The 17716-nt window shown below is 40.4% G+C and overlaps 1 protein-coding gene across 3 annotated transcripts in view; it reads left to right on the top strand.

Annotated features, from left to right (window-relative positions):
• The first annotated feature begins 10188 nt into the window (after nucleotides 1–10188).
• The window catches only part of LOC117516392 (beta-1,4-galactosyltransferase 1-like), a 149874-nt gene continuing 142346 nt past the window's right edge, over nucleotides 10189–17716 (top strand). For all 3 annotated transcript variants that reach the window (XM_034177370.1, XM_034177368.1, XM_034177369.1), the window contains exon 1: nucleotides 10189–10348. The gene's annotated coding sequence lies outside the window, so the exon portion shown is untranslated. The remainder of the gene's footprint in view (nucleotides 10349–17716) is intronic.

Here is a 17716-nt window from a genome sequence, read left to right as displayed (position 1 = left end):
TGAATTACAATAGTCCAGCCTAGAGGAAATAAATGCATGAATTAGTTTTTCAGCATCACTCTGAGACAAGACCTTTCTAATTTTAGAGATATTGCGTAAATGCAAAAAAGCAGTCCTACATATTTGTTTAATATGAGCATTGAATGACATATCCTGATCAAAAATGACTCCAAGATTTCTATCAGGTTGTCCTAAAAGTTCCCTGAAAAGCTTTCAGTTAATTCAAAATGCTGCAGCTAGAGTACTGACAGGGACTAGAAGGAGAGAGCATATCTCACCCATATTGGCCTCTCTTCATTGGCTTCCTGTTAATTCTAGAATAGAATTTAAAATTCTTCTTCTTACTTATAAGGTTTTGAATAATCAGGTCCTGTTTCTTTCTCTTTTTGCTCTGTATGCACCACTCTGCATTTAATCATTAGTGATCGATCTCTGCTCCCCTCCACAGCATGTCTTTTTCCTGGTTCTCTCCCTCAGCCCCAACCAGTCCCAGCAGAAGACTGCCCCTCCCTGAGCCTGGTTCTGCTGGAGGTTTCTTCCTGTTAAAAGGGAGTTTTTCCTTCCCACTGTAGCCAAGTGCTTGCTCACAGGGGGTCGTTTTGACCGTTGGGGTTTTACATCATTATTGTATGGCCTTGCCTTACAATATAAAGCGCCTTGGGGCAACTGTTTGTTGTGATTTGGCGCTATATAAAAAAAATTGATTGATTGAAAATTGATTGATTGATCTTATGCACTGAGTGTTTATTTCTCTTTTTGCTCTGTATGCACCACTCTGCATTTAATCATTAGTGATTGATCTCTGCTCCCCTCCACAGCATGTCTTTTTCCTGGTTCTCTCCCTCAGCCCCAACCAGTCCCAGCAGAAGACTGCCCCTCCCTGAGCCTGGTTCTGCTGGAGGTTTCTTCCTGTTAAAAGGGAGTTTTTCCTTCCCACTGTCGCCAAGTGCTTGCTCACAGGGGGTCGTTTTGACCGTTGGGGTTTTTCTGTAATTATTGTATGGCTTTGCCTTACAATATAAAGCGCCTTGGGGCAGCTGTTTGTTGTGATTTGGCGCTATATAAATAAAATTGATTTGATTTGATTTGATTAAATTATGACCTTAAAAATCAAAATTGGGAAGAAGTTTATGTCGCGACGTTAATGTAGCATATAATTCATTTATGAAAATACTGATGAAATCATATAATAAAAACTGTAAATTAATAAAAATTAGTAAGAAAAGAGTAAATAAACCATGGCTGACTAAGGGAATAAAAAATGCTTGTGTAATGAAAAACTATTTATATAGGTGCTTTTTAAAAATGCAAACAAGGGAAACAGAACACAGATACAAAAAATATAAAAATAAACTACTGACAATAATTAGGAAACAAAAAAAAAAGATTATTATAGTGAACAATTAAATAAGAGTAAAGATAATATAAAAGCAACATGGGGAATTATAAATAGTGTGATTGAAAGTGATGGAGCGAAATCAACTTTTCCAAATTACTTTGTCAAGGAAAATAAAGAGATATATGACATAAAAGAAGTTGCAAATGAGTTTAATGATTATTTTTCAAATGTGGGATCAAGTCTGGTGGAAAATAAACTAATAGTAGAAGATAAATACACTTGTAAATACAGTCAATAGTATTTTCCTTGACAATGTGGAAAAAGATGAAATAATAAATATTGTAAAAAAAACCTGTGTAAGCAAAAGATCAACTGACTATGAAGATTTAGACATGATGACTGTAAAAAGTATAATAGAAACTGTTATTGAACCATTCACTTACATTTGTAATCTGTCTCTGTCAACAGGGATTTTCCCAGACGAAATGAAAATTGCCAAGGTAGTCCCATTATATAAAAATGGAGACAAACATAATTTTTCAAATTACAGGCCAGTGTCATTGCTTCCACAGTTTTCTAAAATTATGAAAAAATTTTTGTGTGACAAGGTTGGACAAATTCATTGAGAAACATCATATTTTAAATAATGCTCAGTATGGATTCAGAACAAAACATTCGACAGCTATGGCAATTATGGAATTAACAGAGAAAATATCAACAACAGATAATAAGGATTATTTTGTAAGTATTTTCATCGACCTGAAAAAAGCTTTTGATGTTATCGACCACTCAAGATTGCTTCACAAGTTACAACAATATGGAATTAGAGGTGTTGCACATCAGTGGGTAAAAAGCTACTTAGAAAATAGAAAACAGTTTGTTCAGATAAATAACACTAAATCAGAATTGTGTAACATTATTTATGGTGTACTACAAGGGTCGGTACTTGGACCCAAACTGTTTATTTTGTATATCAATGATTTTGTGAATGTATCTAAAGTACTTGGCAGCATATTATTTGCTGATGATACAACATTATTTTACTCTGGATCAGATATACAGGAAGTAGTACAAGTGATAAATACAGAGTTGGAAATGGTTAAACATTGGTTTGATATAAACAGATTGTCACTAAATCTTAATAAGACAAATTTCATATTGTTTAATGACAGAGTGGAAACAAATGATGTGTCATTAAAAATAGATGGAATGGATATACAAAGGGTAAAAGAAACAAATTTCTAGGAGTCATGATTGATGAAGATCTTACATGGAAGTCACACATAAATTACACAAAAGGAAAAATAGCGAAAGCCATTGTTGTTTTGCATAAAGTAAAATTTTCGTTAAATAGTTATGGTTTATTAACATTGTACAATTCATTGATTGTCCCATATTTAACTTATTGTGTAGAAATCTGGGGATCAACATGTAAAACTTATACACAACCATTATTTATTCTGCAGAAAAGAGCTTTAAAAATGATTTAGAGATCCATCTAATCCATTATTCATTAAGTATAGGGTACTTAAATTTCATGATTTAGTTGATTTGAAAATATTACAAACAATGCACCAAGCTAATAAAAATACCTTACCAATAAACATTCAAAATATGTTTGAAAAAAGAGTAAGTAGTTATAATTTGAAAGGAATAGAAGTCTTTAAAAAACCAAGATTCAGAACCAAAGTAAAGGAACGGAGTATTGCAGTGAATGGTGCAAAAAAAAAAAAAATGGTGTAAAATGTAATCTGTTAATAATGTCTAAAATGTTTTAAGTCTAAAATGTAACCTGTTAAAAAATGTAATCTTTTAAATAATGTTGAATAATGATGCTTAAAATTGAAAGATTGTGTTGTAAAAAGGGGCAGAAAATATAAGACTTGTTCTTCCCTCTGCTCCTTTTCATTCAATGTCTTTGTCAATGTCTGACAGCTGGGTGGGTTGTCTGTGTTGTTTTTGGTCAGTTTTGTTATCTTCCTTTTGTTCATGCATGCTTTGCTTTGTATTCCTTTTCTGGTTGGGGTGTGTCTTTTGCTTTCTCGCTCTCTGTCTCTGGCCACGCCCTGTTTCTGGTTCCTTCCTTGCACACCTGTCCTGGATTTGCTGATTGGCTCTGGGGGTATTTATGCTCACTGTCTGTATTTGTTCCTCGCCAGATTGATGCACCCTGTGCCTTCTCTCCAGCTCTTGACCTTGTGTTTTGTATTGCCAGCTTCACCGTGTTTTCAACCTCCTGCCTGCCTGACCCGACCACGACTAGCCTTATGATCCTGGTACTGCTGCTGAGTTTTTGGACTGCCGTTTTGTGTACTGACCCACGCTTCCCACAATAAACCTGATTAACAGCAAGAGCTGCTTGTGTGAGCCCAGCATTTGTGTCCTCCAACTATCGCCTGTCAAGTCAGTCTGGCCAGCAATGGACACAGCGGGCTCCGACCCATTCCAGTTGGCCATCACAGCCAGCAGATCACTCAGCAAAAGACAAGCTCTCTGCGCTCAGCGTGGTTTTAGCAAGTTCGTAAACACCAGAGCGAGTTCATGGCTCAGTGAGCGACCAGATGAGCCGAATTCTTGTCTCGTTTGGATCAACAACTACGTCGGAAGCGGCCACCGCAGTCCCTAACACCCCCCCGGGGCCGCCAGCTGTCTCGTCAGCAACCTGTCAGTCTTGTAATATATTCATTTCTGCTTTTCTGTTTTTCTTTTAAATGAATGAAATAAATATTGAAAAAAAAAAGATCACTCAACTCTTGAGGTATCTGCAACATTTCATGGAAAGCCTCTGTAACCTCTGGATATACACGCCATGTATCCCAGGCAGTCTTTTTACCATGACCAAAGAATGAAGTTGTATCACAGCCAGTAAAAGAATGAAATGCTAGACACATAAGGAAAGGGGACGGAAACAGCCTAAACCCTAATAGTACCCCCCCACCCCCCCACCCACTAATGGGAGCTCCCCTGTCTCCTCAGCAGGTGGACGGTGTGATCGATGAAGGTCCCTCACCAGCCAGGGGTCCAGGGTGAAGGGGTGGGATATCCACTATTACTCCTCTGGCCCATAACCCTCCCAGTCAACCACAGATTGGAACCTCCTGCCACACTGCCAAACATCCAGAAAGCATCAGAGAAAGCTGGATAGCCATCAAGAAGCGGGGCGGAAGGAGGGGGTGCAGCCGGAGGTCACAGAGGACTGTCGTAAACAGGTTTTGAACTGGGAAACATGGAAGGTAGGGTGGATCTGCACTGCACTGGGAAGACTCAACCTGACAACAGTAGGGCTGATGATCTTGTCAATAGCAAAAGGACCAAGGAAATAAAGTGCCAGCTTCTTGGAATCCGTCTTCACAGGAATATTCTTAGATGACAACTAAACAGTCTGACCTGCTAACGTTTGGTATTGGTCCACCAGATGCTTGGTATTATTGGCGGCTCGGACAGGTGTCCTTCCAGACTGAAGATGATGCTGCACAGATGGGACAGCAAACTCACTCTCTTGGAGTGGAAACAGAGGAGGTTGGAAACCGAGAGAGGCCTTAAAAGGTGACTGGTCAAAAACTGGTCAAGGAATTATGTGCAGACTCAACCCAAGCTAAGTGGGTGCTCCAGACAGGGTTCGACGTCGCCACAAAGCATAGTGCTGACTCTAGATCAATCAATCAATCAATCAATTTTTTTTTATATAGCGCCAAATCACAACAAACAGTTGCCCCAAGGCGCTTTATATTGTAAGGCAAGGCCATACAATAATTATGTAAAACCCCAACGGTCAAAACGACTCCCTGTGAGCAAGCACTTGGCTACAGTGGGAAGGAAAAACTCCCTTTTAACAGGAAGAAACCTCCAGCAGAACCAGGCTCAGGGAGGGGCAGTCTTCTGCTGGGACTGGTTGGGGCTGAGGGAGAGAACCAGGAAAAAGACATGCTGTGGAGGGGAGCAGAGATCGATCACTAATGATTAAATGCAGAGTGGTGCATACAGAGCAAAAAGAGAAAGAAACAGTGCATCATGGGAACCCCCAGGCAGTCTACATCTATAGCAGCATAACTAAGGGATGGTTCAGGGTCACCTGATCCAGCCCTAACTATAAGCTTTAGCAAAAAGGAAAGTTTTAAGCCTAATCTTAAAAGTAGAGAGGGTGTCTGTCTCCCTGGTCTGAATTGGGAGCTGGTTCCACAGGAGGGGAGCCTGAAAGCTGAAGGCTCTGCCTCCCATTCTACTCTTACAAACCCTAGGAACTACAAGTAAGCCTGCAGTCTGAGAGCGAAGCGCTCTATTGGGGTGATATGGTACTACGAGGTCCCTAAGATAAGATGGGACCTGATTATTCAAAACCTTATAAGTAAGAAGAAGAATTTTAAATTCTATTCTAGAATTAACAGGAAGCCAATGAAGAGAGGCCAATATGGGTGAGATATGCTCTCTCCTTCTAGTCCCCGTCAGTACTCTAGCTGCAGCATTTTGAATTCAATCAATCAATCAATTTTTTTATATAGCGCCAAATCACAACAAACAGTTGCCCCAAGGCGCTTTATATTGTAAGGCAAGGTCATACAATAATTATGTAAAACCCCCAATGGTCAAAACGACCCCCTGTGAGCAAGCACTTGGCTACAGTGGGAAGGAAAAACTCCCTTTTAACAGGAAGAAACCTCCAGCAGAACTAGGCTCAGGGAGGGGCAGTCTTCTGCTGGGACTGGTTGGGGCTGAGGGAGAGAACCAGGAAAAAGACATGCTGTGGAGGGGAGCAGAGATCGATCACTAATGATTAAATGCAGAGTGGTGCATACAGAGCAAAAAGAGAAAGAAACAGTGCATCATGGGAACCCCCAGGCAGTCTACATCTATAGCAGCATAACTAAGGGATGGTCCAGGGTCACCTGATCCACCCTAACTATAAGCCTTTAGCAAAAAGGAAAGTTTTAAGCCTAATCTTAAAAGTAGAGAGGGTGTCTGTCTCCCTGATCTGAATTGGGAGCTGGTTCCACAGGAGAGGAGCCTGAAAGCTGAAGGCTCTGCCTCCCATTCTACTCTTACAAACCCTAGGAACTACAAGTAAGCCAGCAGTCTGAGAGCGAAGCGCTCTATTGGGGTGATATGGTACTACGAGGTCCCTAAGATAAGATGGGACCTGATTATTCAAACCTTATAAGTAAGAAGAAGAATTTTAAATTCTATTCTAGAATTAACAGGAAGCCAATGAAGAGAGGCCAATATGGGTGAGATATGCTCTCTCCTTCTAGTCCCCGTCAGTACTCTAGCTGCAGCATTTTGAATTAACTGAAGGCTTTTCAGGGAACTTTTAGGACAACCTGATAATAATGAATTACAATAGTCCAGCCTAGAGGAAATAAATGCATGAATTAGTTTTCAGCATCACTCTGAGACAAGACCTTTCTGATTTTAGAGATATTGCGTAAATGCAAAAAAGCAGTCCTACATATTTGTTTAATATGCGCTTTGAATGACATATCCTGATCAAAAATGCTCCAAGATTTCTCACAGTATTACTAGAGGTCAGGGTAATGCCATCCAGAGTAAGGATCTGGTTAGACACCATGTTTTCTAAGATTTGTGGGGCCAAGTACAATAACTTCAGTTTTATCTGAGTTTAAAAGCAGGAAATTAGAGGTCATCCATGTCTTTATGTCTGTAAGACAATCCTGCAGTTTAGCTAATTGTTGTGTGTCCTCTGGCTTCATGGATAGATAAAGCTGGGTATCATCTGCGTAACAATGAAAATTTAAGCAATACCATCTAATAATACTGCCTAAGGGAAGCATGTATAAAGTGAATAAAATTGGTCCTAGCACAGAACCATTGTGGAAACTCCATAATTAACTTAGTCTGTGAAGGAAGATTCCCCATTTACATGAACAAATTGTAAATCTATTAGACAAATATGACTCAAACCACCGCAGCGCAGTGCCTTAATACCTATGGCATGCTCTAATCTCTGTAATAAAATTTTATGGTCAACAGTATCAAAAGCTAGCACTGAGGTCTAACAGAACAAGCACAGAGATGAGTCCACTGTCGCGAGGCCATAAGAAGATCATTTGTAACCTTCACTAATGCTGTTCTGTACTATGATGAATTCTAAAACCTGACTGAAACTCTTCAAATAGACCATTCCTCTGCAGATGATCAGTTAGCTGTTTTACAAACTACCCTTTCAAGAATTTTTGAGAGAAAAGGAAGGTTGGAGATTGGCCTATAATTAGCTAGATAGCTGGGTCAAGTGATGGCTTTTTAAGTAATGGTTTAATTACTGCCACCTTAAAAGCCTGTGGTACATAGCCAACTAACAAAGATAGATTGATCATATTAAGATTGAAGCATTAAATATGGTAGGGCTTTCCTTGAGCAGCCTGGTAGGAATGGGGTCTAATAAACATGTTGATGGTTTGGATGAAGTAACACCGGCATCACTGAAAGCAGCCAAAGATAACGATACGTCTTTGGGATGGTTATGAGTAATTTTTTCTCTAATAGTTAAAATTTTGTTAGCAAAGAAAGTCATGAAGTCATTACTAGTTAAAGTTAATGGAATACTCAGCTCAATAGAGCCTGACTCTTTGTCAGCCTGGCTACAGTGCTGAAAAGAAACCTGGGGTTGTTCTTATTTTCTTCAATTAGTGATGAGTAGAAAGATGTCCTAGCTTTACGGAGGGCTTTTTTATAGAGCAACAGACTCTTTTCCAGGCTAAGTGAAGATCTTCTAAATTAGTGAGACGCCATTTCCTCTCCAACTTACGGGTTATCTGCTTTAAGCTACGAGTTTGTGAGTTATACCACGGAGTCAGACACTTCTGATTTAAAGCTCTCTTTTTCAGAGGAGCTACAGCATCCAAAGTTGTCTTCAATGAGGATGTAAAACTACTGACGAGATACTCTATCTCACTTACAGAGTTTAGGTAGCTACTCTGCACTGTGTTGGTATATGGCATTAGAGAACATAAAGAAGGAATCATATCCTTAAACCTAGTTACAGCGCTTTCTGAAAGACTTCTAGTGTAATGAAACTTATTCCCCACTGCTGGGTAGTCCATCAGAGTAAATGTAATGTTATTAAGAAATGATCAGACAGAAGGGAGTTTTCAGGGAATACTGTTAAGTCTTCTATTTCCATACCATAAGTCAGAACAAGATCTAAGATATGATTAAAGTGGTGGGTGGACTCATTTACATTTTGAGCAAAGCCAATAGAGTCTAATAATAGATTAAATGCAGTGTTGAGGCTGTCATTCTCAGCATCTGTGTGGATGTTAAAATCGGCCACTATAATTATCTTATCTGAGCTAAGCACCAAGTCAGACAAAAGGTCTGAAAATTCACAGAGAAACTCACAGTAACGACCAGGTGGACGATAGATAATAACAAATAAAACTGTTTTTTGGGACTTCCAATTTGGATGGACAAGACTAAGAGTCAAGCTTTCAAATGAATTAAAGCTCTGTCTGGGTTTTTGATTAATTAATAAGCTGGAATGGAAGATTGCTGCTAATCCTCCGCCCCGGCCCGTGCTACGAGCATTCTGACAGTTAGTGTGAATTAACTGAAGGCTTTTTAGGGAACTTTTAGATCTTGATTAGCCCTCTCAGCCCAACCACTGGTTTGAGTCCAGCACCCGGGGACCAAGTCCAGATGTAGAGACGCTGCCTTGTTATTAAAAATGCTGATGTTGAGATGGTGGAGAGCTATAAATACCTGGGTGTGGTCCTTGATAATAAACTTTGCTTTGAACCTCATGTTGATGTTATCTCCATAAAGGTTCAGCAAAGATTGTTATTTTTGAGGAAGATGAGAACCTTCCAGGTTTCTTCTGAGATGATGACTCTTTTTTATAGAAGTTTTATTGAATCAGTCTTGACTTTTTGTATTGTTGCTTGGTTTGGAAATTTGAATTGTTCAAATAAGAGTCATCTTGGCAGTCTTGTCAAAACTGCTGGAAAAATCTCAGGTAGTCAGCAGGCCGAGGTAATGTCCATCTATAACAGACAGGTCCTGAGAAAGGCTAATGCTGTTCTGGATTGTTCTAATCATCCACTGAAAAAAGAGTTTGAGCTTCTGCCCTCAGGCCATCGTTTTAGGGCTCCTATGAGGAGGACTAAAAGATTTCAGGTCTCGTTTATCCCTAGTACAATTTTATTACTCAATGGCAATTAGCCTTTGATGTTGTTTATTTTGCACTACTATTGCTTATTTGCACATCCACATATTGCATTTTTGCAGTACTTTTGTTTTTGGCATGGACTCTGGATTGAATATTTGACATTGTATGGGTATTGTTTTTATTGTTTTTATTTTATTATTATCATTATTATTATTATTATTATCATTATTATTATTATTATTATTATTATTATTATTTATTTATTTTTATTTTTATTTTTTTTATTTTTTGGTGGGGGGGTCTTATTTTCACTGTTGATATTGTTATCTTTGTGTACCTTGTCCTTTGTGTGCTCCTGCTGCAACATTAATTTCCCTTTACGGGACAATAAAGAAATTCTGATTCTGATTCTGATTCTGATTGGTAGGGGGAAGAAAAAGAAGCAGACCCTAAATAATTTTTTTGAAATGAGGGGGTACGGAAAAAGAATGAATACAAGAATAAATGTTTTGCTTTCTTCAGACTAGAAAAATGCAAAATAATAACATTAAATCAAAGCAGCTCATGCATGATTGGTGGCTTTGTGTTCTTTGTTTTCATAGCAAATGTTGAAGCAAATGTACCTGACAAACCTGTTCTGGTTTTCAACATACATTTCCAACAGGTGAATCACTTGAACATCACCACACCCACATTCAAAACCTGTTTCTCAACCCACAGGTGAAGCTCAGCGAGCTTGCTCACTCAGATGAAAAATAGTAAGAGCAAAGAGAAGCTATGTAAAAGTACTGGAAGCATTGAGAGTGACACAGGCGCTGCCGGGACGTACAGGACCATCAAAACCTGAGGGACAGTTAAAGCTGTCTGAAGGGTGGGACACGTCGACTCAGGTGAGTCCACTCTTTTTCCAGCACACTTTGTTTGATGGCTTCACTCACAGCAGCTTTTGTTGTTATTATTACCGGTTTTGACTCTTTTCTAATCAATAAGCAGCAGTGATGTTGCTGAATAAATATGTGATGACATCATGATTCAGGACCTCATTCACGCTGAACATCTCAGATGCTGACATCATTCAAAGAGCTTCACAGAGGAGAAAATACTCTGATAATTCAAAATAAAAGAACAGGAAGTCATGTGGAAGGTGTGTGTGTGTGGATGATACTCGACCCAGTAAACAGATCCAGGGTGGGTTCTGGTTCTGATGGCATGCACTGGGTCAGAACATCCTTCAGGTTTTTCTCCTCGCACTGTCAGTGCCGTGATCACCATATAGTAGGCCAGCCAACTCCAAAAAGTGGCCTAGAAATAAAGTTAGAGGCATCTTCTTGTTAAAAGTCAGCACCCATGTGATTTAGCTCATTTCAAGTATGCTGAATATGAATATGCCGGATGCCGAGCTGATTTTTGACTTTTAAGGTCATTTTCAAGGTCATGAAAACATCAAGGTCAAAGAAGTTTTTTTTGTAATTAACATTACAAAAATATACTTAAAGTGTGACTTTTGGGTATCCTTGAGGATATAAATCATAAAAATGATTACTCTTTTGAATTAAAACGTCAAAATTAAAAAATCATAAAATGGAGGCCATTTTTTCAAGATGGCCGCCACGTTAGCAAATTTGAACTAAATAAGTCATTTTTTGCCAGATTTTAATGATCTTGGTGTCAATTCCTATATTTTTGGCCATGGCAAATCTATTCATGATACTTTCATTAGCCTGTAGGCATTAGATAATAAGGATTTAAAGTGTTCATTTTGTGATAAAAATGGCTTAATAGGACATTTCCTTTACTTTGTTCTCTCTGCAGATAAAAAATTAAACGGTTTATCTAAAAAATGTTACATAGTGTTTTGTTACATGTTTCATGTATTTTAGTACTACTCAGCAAGTCAAATACATTCTTAAACATATCACTTTGACAATCTTTATTAAATATTTTAGCAAAAGCATACATACACTTGTAGTTTTACAGAGGCTTAATACAGTGTCTCTTATTAAAGACAGGAGAAAGTGCACATCAATTCAGTCAATCAGCTGGGTTGCAGCATCACAACCACATGCATTTATGCATTTAAGGTTTTGTTTGTAAAAAAAAAAAAAAAAAACAACTGGCTGTTTTGCACTTTGTTTTACAAGAACAAGTCATCAGTTCAACACAGGTCGATGGAATGGGTTCAAGTGTCCTCCAGACTGGCTGCAGACCTTCATTGTTGAGTGTCCAGGCCTTTGTATCATCAGGTTGAGGAACATCAATATGTTGTGTGTGAGCTTGAAGCCAGACTTTTGCTTGGTAGTTAGCATGGCATTTGTGGAGTTCAAGGACATCTTGAGTTGGTGGAAGCATTTCTAAGGCAGCCTTTGCTTTTCCAAATAGGTACAACCTAGCATGGTTTATGCTTGGCTATTGTGGAGCACCATACAGATAACACACAAACTCTTCAATAGGGGCAAGATCACCATCTCGACCTATGCCAGAGAGAAGTTCTGCATGCTCCTGGTATATTTTCCAACGCCTTTTTTTTTTTGTCTGATCCACTCAGAGCATGGAAACCTAGTAGATTTTGCCTCAATGTCATTGTGAGTTTCTGGCAAATAGTATAAATTTGCATATGCATTTCCTCTTTCTTGCTGTTCCTGATACCATCCACACCTCAGTGGCATTATCAGGTTTGAAGTAAACAAGCAACAGAAATACATCTGTATCCCTGCAAAATACAAGGATACGCTCATATCCTCTACTAGCTGCTTCACATAAGTGAAGAACAAGCCGTGTGTCAGCTTCTTCGTGATCACATTTTAGTTCATGGACATCTCTTTTTGTAGACCTTGCATCTGTAGCTTCAGGGAATCCACCACTGGTGACTAGCTCATAGCCTTCAGAAAGTTCACTTCCTTTTTCAGTGATGACCTCTGACAGAAACTGTGCAAGATCTGCCTTATTTTCATCCATGGCAATGAAACTGTTCCACACCTGTGGAAGTGGCACCAAGGGATTGTCAATCAACTTTCTGATTGGTTTTCTTTTGCCCAATCTCTTTTTGTGAGTTGCTGTCTTGACTGATGTAATACCAATGTACCTATCGAATACAACATCTACTCGTGTGTTTTGTGTTTTTTTTTTTCATCAAAGTGTTGGGCAACACATTTGAAGAAGGCCTCTCCATAGTCATGAAATGTTTGACAACCTGATGGTTTTCCCAGTGCTTGGACCAGTGCATGTCCATCAATCAGAACACATGTCTTCAAGTTTGGAGGTGGTACTTTGTTTGGAATTTGAAGTCCAGCTGATAGAATGCTAATCATCTCTGCCTTCACAGTTGAATTCATTTCTCCCCCAGGCTTTGCCAAGGAAAGCGACACAGGTGACAACTCATGCTTAAGAATATTAAGCATATCTACATTGCGTCCTCCTCTGAGTGCATTTAGAAGTCTCTGCAGAAGTCTTCAGTCAGCTTTTATGGTCTTCTGGATGTTTTGTTTGCTTGAAACATTTGATTTGTACATATCTGCAAAGGTTTTGGACTTGTGTTTCTTCATGCTTTCATGAAATCCACGCCCTCTTTGCCCAAGTCTTTCTTTCACATTGCTTAACATTGCCTTTTTTCCACGTTCTTCAGCACTTAACAGGTCTTGGACAATGTCCGTAGGTGCAGCATCTTTTGTTGCCAAAGACACCACGGGGATGTCTTCCTCTGAAATATCCTCAGTATTTTCATCTACTGGGACCCGAGATATTCTGAACACATCCAACTTTTGCAGAGTGGAAGTGAGCTTCTTCACATCTTCAATGTCCCTATTTGTATGTGATGGTAGACTGTCTGAATGATGCATTACAGCATCTTCATCTCCTACTCCAAAGAGGACCCTAGTTTCTTCTGAAATCTTGGATCTCTCTGACCATGTAATGCAAAACTTTTCTCGGGCTGTCTCATTTTGTATAATATCTATTATACCATTGTGCAATTTGCAGATACGATTCATCCATTCTGTTGCTTGGTCCACTGGGTTTGCCATGGCCAAAAATATAGGAATTGACACCAAGATTATTAAAATCAGGCAAAAAAATGACTCAATAAGCTGAAATTTGCTAAAATGGTGGCAATCTTGAAAAATGGCAGCCATTTTATGATTTTTCAATTTTTAATTTTTAATTCAAAAGGGTAATCTTTTTTATGATTTATGACCTCAAGGATACCCCAAAGTCGCATTTTAAGTATATTTTTTAATGTCAATTACAAAAAAAAATTCTTTGACCTTGATGTTTTCGTGACCTTGTAAATGACCTTAAAAGTCAAAAATCAGCTCGGCATCCGGCATATTCATATTCAGCATACATGAAATGACCTAAACCACATGGGTGCCGCCTTTTAACAAGAAGATGCCTCTTGGTTATTTTTTTTTTCAACTTGGCTGGCCTAATATGTTTCCTCCAGAAATCCTCTGCATTCTTACTTCCCATTTCATTCATTGTCTGAATCCTCTTATCATAATCAAGGGTCGCTGGGGTGGAGCCTATCCCAGCAGTCATAGGGTGAGAGGCGGGGTTCACCCTGGACAGGATGCCAGTCTGCTGTAGGTTACATATAGACACATTCACACCTACGGTCAATTTAGAGTCACCAGTACACCAAACCTGCATGTCTGTGGAAGTGGGAGGAGCCAGAGGGAACCCATGCAAACACAGGAGAAACATAGACTGTATCTATCATAGACAAACTCTGTGTGGTATCACCCGTAGGTTTTCTGCAGAGACACAGAACAGCTGATATGAAGTCCAGATCTGGGCTTTGCCATGTTGGCAACAGTGGCAGCATTGACTCCGCCTACATCACAAAGAACCCATAAATGAATGAAGGGATGGCGTGAACACAGCTCAGTGTGTGACAGAAGATGCCTGAGCAAGCTAAGCTAACAGGCTAACCTATGTTCGGGTGCATCCTGCTCAGCGTGCCGCTCTCGTTGGAGCAACAACACACAGAATGTGTCTCTTTGTCCCAGATTGATCTCCTTCAGTGCAGCTTCTTGTTCTGACTTTAACACCAAGTTATCACCCAAGTCTCCAAGTCATCAAAACATTCCAATCATATCTGTTTTCCTGGTTCTCTCCCTCAGCCCCAACCAGTCCCAGCAGAAGACTGCCCCTCCCTGAGCCTGGTTCTGCTGGAGGTTTCTTCCTGTTAAAAGAGAGTTTTTCCTTCCCACTGTAGCCAAGTGCTTGCTCACAGGGGGTCGTTTTGACCGTTGGGGTTTTACATAATTATTGTATGGCCTTGCCTTACAATATAAAGCGCCTTGGGGCAACTGTTTGTTGTGATTTGGCGCTATATAAAAAAATTGATTGATTGATTGATTGATATCTTTCTGAACTTTTCAGCATCAAACTCCATCATGTCAATGTTTATTACGGCCACTCTTAAAACTTCAGTTATCTTTATAATTTTATTACTGGTAAATTTCACAGTTGATTTAGATGATATACTCATTATCTCACAGGAATATATCACAATTATCTGGTAAGTAGTTTTTGAGCAGGAATTCATCAAGCACGTCGGCAGTGGGTGTGTGCTAACACAGAAGACCCAGAAAATAGACAGTTGTTCGGCCATAAGGAGAGCGTTCACTTTTAGCTTGTCATAAGCTAAGCTAGCGGCGCTCATGAGAGTGTGGTTCAGGTGTTTATTAAATCATATTTTTGGGGACTGTTCAATGGTTCTCAGAACCACTTTTGTTGTGGACATGTTGTTTGTTGGAGGCAGAGCCTTCAGCTTTCAGGCTCCTCTCCTGTGGAACCAGCTCCCAATTCAGATCAGGGAGACAGATACCCTCTCTACTTTTAAGATTAGGCTTAAAACTTTCCTTTTCGCTAAGGCTTATAGTTAGGGCTAGATCGGGTGACCCTGGACCATCCCTTGGTTATGTTGCTTTAGACGTAGACTGTGGGGGGGTTCCCATGATGCACTGTTTCTTTCTCTTTTTGCTCCGTATGCATCACTCTGCATTTAATCATTAGTGATCGATCTCTTTTTCCTGGTTCTTTCCCTCAGCCCCAACCAGTCTCAGCAGAAGACTGCCCCTCCCTGAGCCTGGTTCTGCTGGAGGTTTCTTCCTGTTAAAAGGGAGTTTTTCCTTCCCACTGTGGCCAAGTGCTTGCTCATAGGGGGTCGTTTTGACCGTTGGGGTTTTTCATAATTATTGTATGGCCTTGCCTTGCAATGTGCAGCGCCTTGGGGCAACTGTTTGTTGTGATTTGGCGCTATATAAGAAAAAAGTTGATTGATTGATTGACATTAAAAGTTATGAGTCACAGGAGGTGATGGTCTAGTGGTTAAGGAATTGGGCTTGAGATCTGAAGATCCTCAGTTCAAATCCCAGCCTGACTGGAAAATCACTAATGCCGCGTTCACATCAGGCGCTATGTGAGCGACAGCAATGACAGGTTGCCATGAAATCCCTATGGAAGGATGCGTTGTGGCGCCAAGCCACGCAGCACGACACGATGGACGCGAATGAAGCAATACAAGTGAAGCGATTTTTAGTAATTGGCGCATTTGTGGCACGATATTGCGTTGTGTCACGTCGCATTGCCCTCCTCCCCAAGTTGAAAAATGTGAACTTTTTCGTCTTGTGGCACCGCGATGACCAATCAGGGACTGAATATGTAGTGACATGGAGATGTCTGGAGTTTGACTGAAGATGTGAACATGTCCTGTGTCTGGTAGCAGCCTGTGAGCAGGACTTATGTCCCTTTTGTCCTTTATTTCACAATTATGACAGAGTTTGCGGGAAGAGCGAGCAGCAGCCCCACAGCAGGGAGAGTGGAGGTTTCTTTTTCACATGCGCGAGCGAATCATTCGAAGATTATTTCATTTATTAACTACACAGATGTATAATAAAGCAAATGGTGACTGGTTTCTAAACACAATTATGACAGAGTTTTTTGGGGAAGAGCGAGGAGCAGCCCCAAAGTTTTTTTTTTATTGTTTACATGTGCGCACGTGAACGGGACAGGAGGTCCTCAAACTGGGTCCTGCAGAGGCGGAAGGACCGATGAAAGCGGCCATCATCCAGACGCAGCTCCTGCAGCAAATAATGATACTCCCCGAATTGGGAGCGTCTCATGATGTTTGTCAGCTTTCCACAACAACTCGCTCCGTGTGATCAAGGTCCATCATGTTAACTTGACTGACAACCAGAGCTGGCGAGCGGAATGGAAGCTCCTCCTATTTGATGACGCACTGGGGCGAATTTTCGCAGCGAAAGCAGAGCGACACACTGGGCGATGGTGGTGTCTGGTCGCGCCCGATGTGAACGCGGCATAAGAGCCCTTGGGCAAGGTCTTTAATTCCCTATTGCTCCCGGTGTGTAGTGAGCGCCTTGTATGGCAGCAACCTGACATTGGGGAGAATGTGAGGCATTAGACAGTCTGATGCAGATGGAAAAGTGCTATATAAATGCAGTCCATTTACCATTTAATGGATGAAGCTACCGACAGTTGCTGACGACATTAGTGTACAACATTAAATAAAACGAGAATTTCACTCAGCGCAAATATTACAGGAGATATGTCTCATTTGTGCACAAGACAGGTTATTCGATGCGTTTGTAATAAAATACTCAAAATTACACATACAGTCTCCATGACAGCTAGCAGACACATCGAAAGGACAAGAGGCTACGAGAGGCGGACCAGCTGTCACTCAGAGACCACACCCCTTATACATGATTTTATGGCTTAAACTAAGAAGTTAGAAAATATTTTGCCTCCTGTTTTGAAGGTATGCTGCACAAATGCCTCATGTTGTCACTGTTGTCCTAGTAGACCATTTTGGAGCGGCACAATGTCTTCGTGCCTCACAGCTAGAAAGTTCCGGCTTCCCTTCCAGCCTGGTCCTTTCTGTGCGGAGTTTGCAAGTTCTCCATGTGTTTGCATGGGTTCCCTCCATGAGATCTGTCTCTTCCCACTTCTAAAGACATGCAGGTTAGATGAACTGGTGACTCTGAATTGAATGTGTGTGTGTGAGTGTGAATATGTTTGTCTGTCTGTATGTGACCCTGTGACAGCCTGTCATCCGGTCCAGGGTGAACCCCGCCTCTCACCCAATGACTGCTGGGATAGGCTCCACCCCATGTGAGCCTTGATTGAAGAAAGCAGGTATAGTGAATCAATCAATCAATCAATCAACTTTTTTCTTGTATAGCGCCAAATCACAACAAACAGTTGCCCCAAGGCGCTCCACATTGCAAGGCAAGGCC

This window comes from Thalassophryne amazonica, chromosome 8 (assembly GCF_902500255.1).
Source record: "Thalassophryne amazonica chromosome 8, fThaAma1.1, whole genome shotgun sequence".
NCBI classification, from domain to species: Eukaryota; Metazoa; Chordata; class Actinopteri; order Batrachoidiformes; family Batrachoididae; genus Thalassophryne; species Thalassophryne amazonica.
Note: the sequence above shows the minus strand (reverse complement) of the source record. Positions and strands in the feature narration are given on the sequence as shown.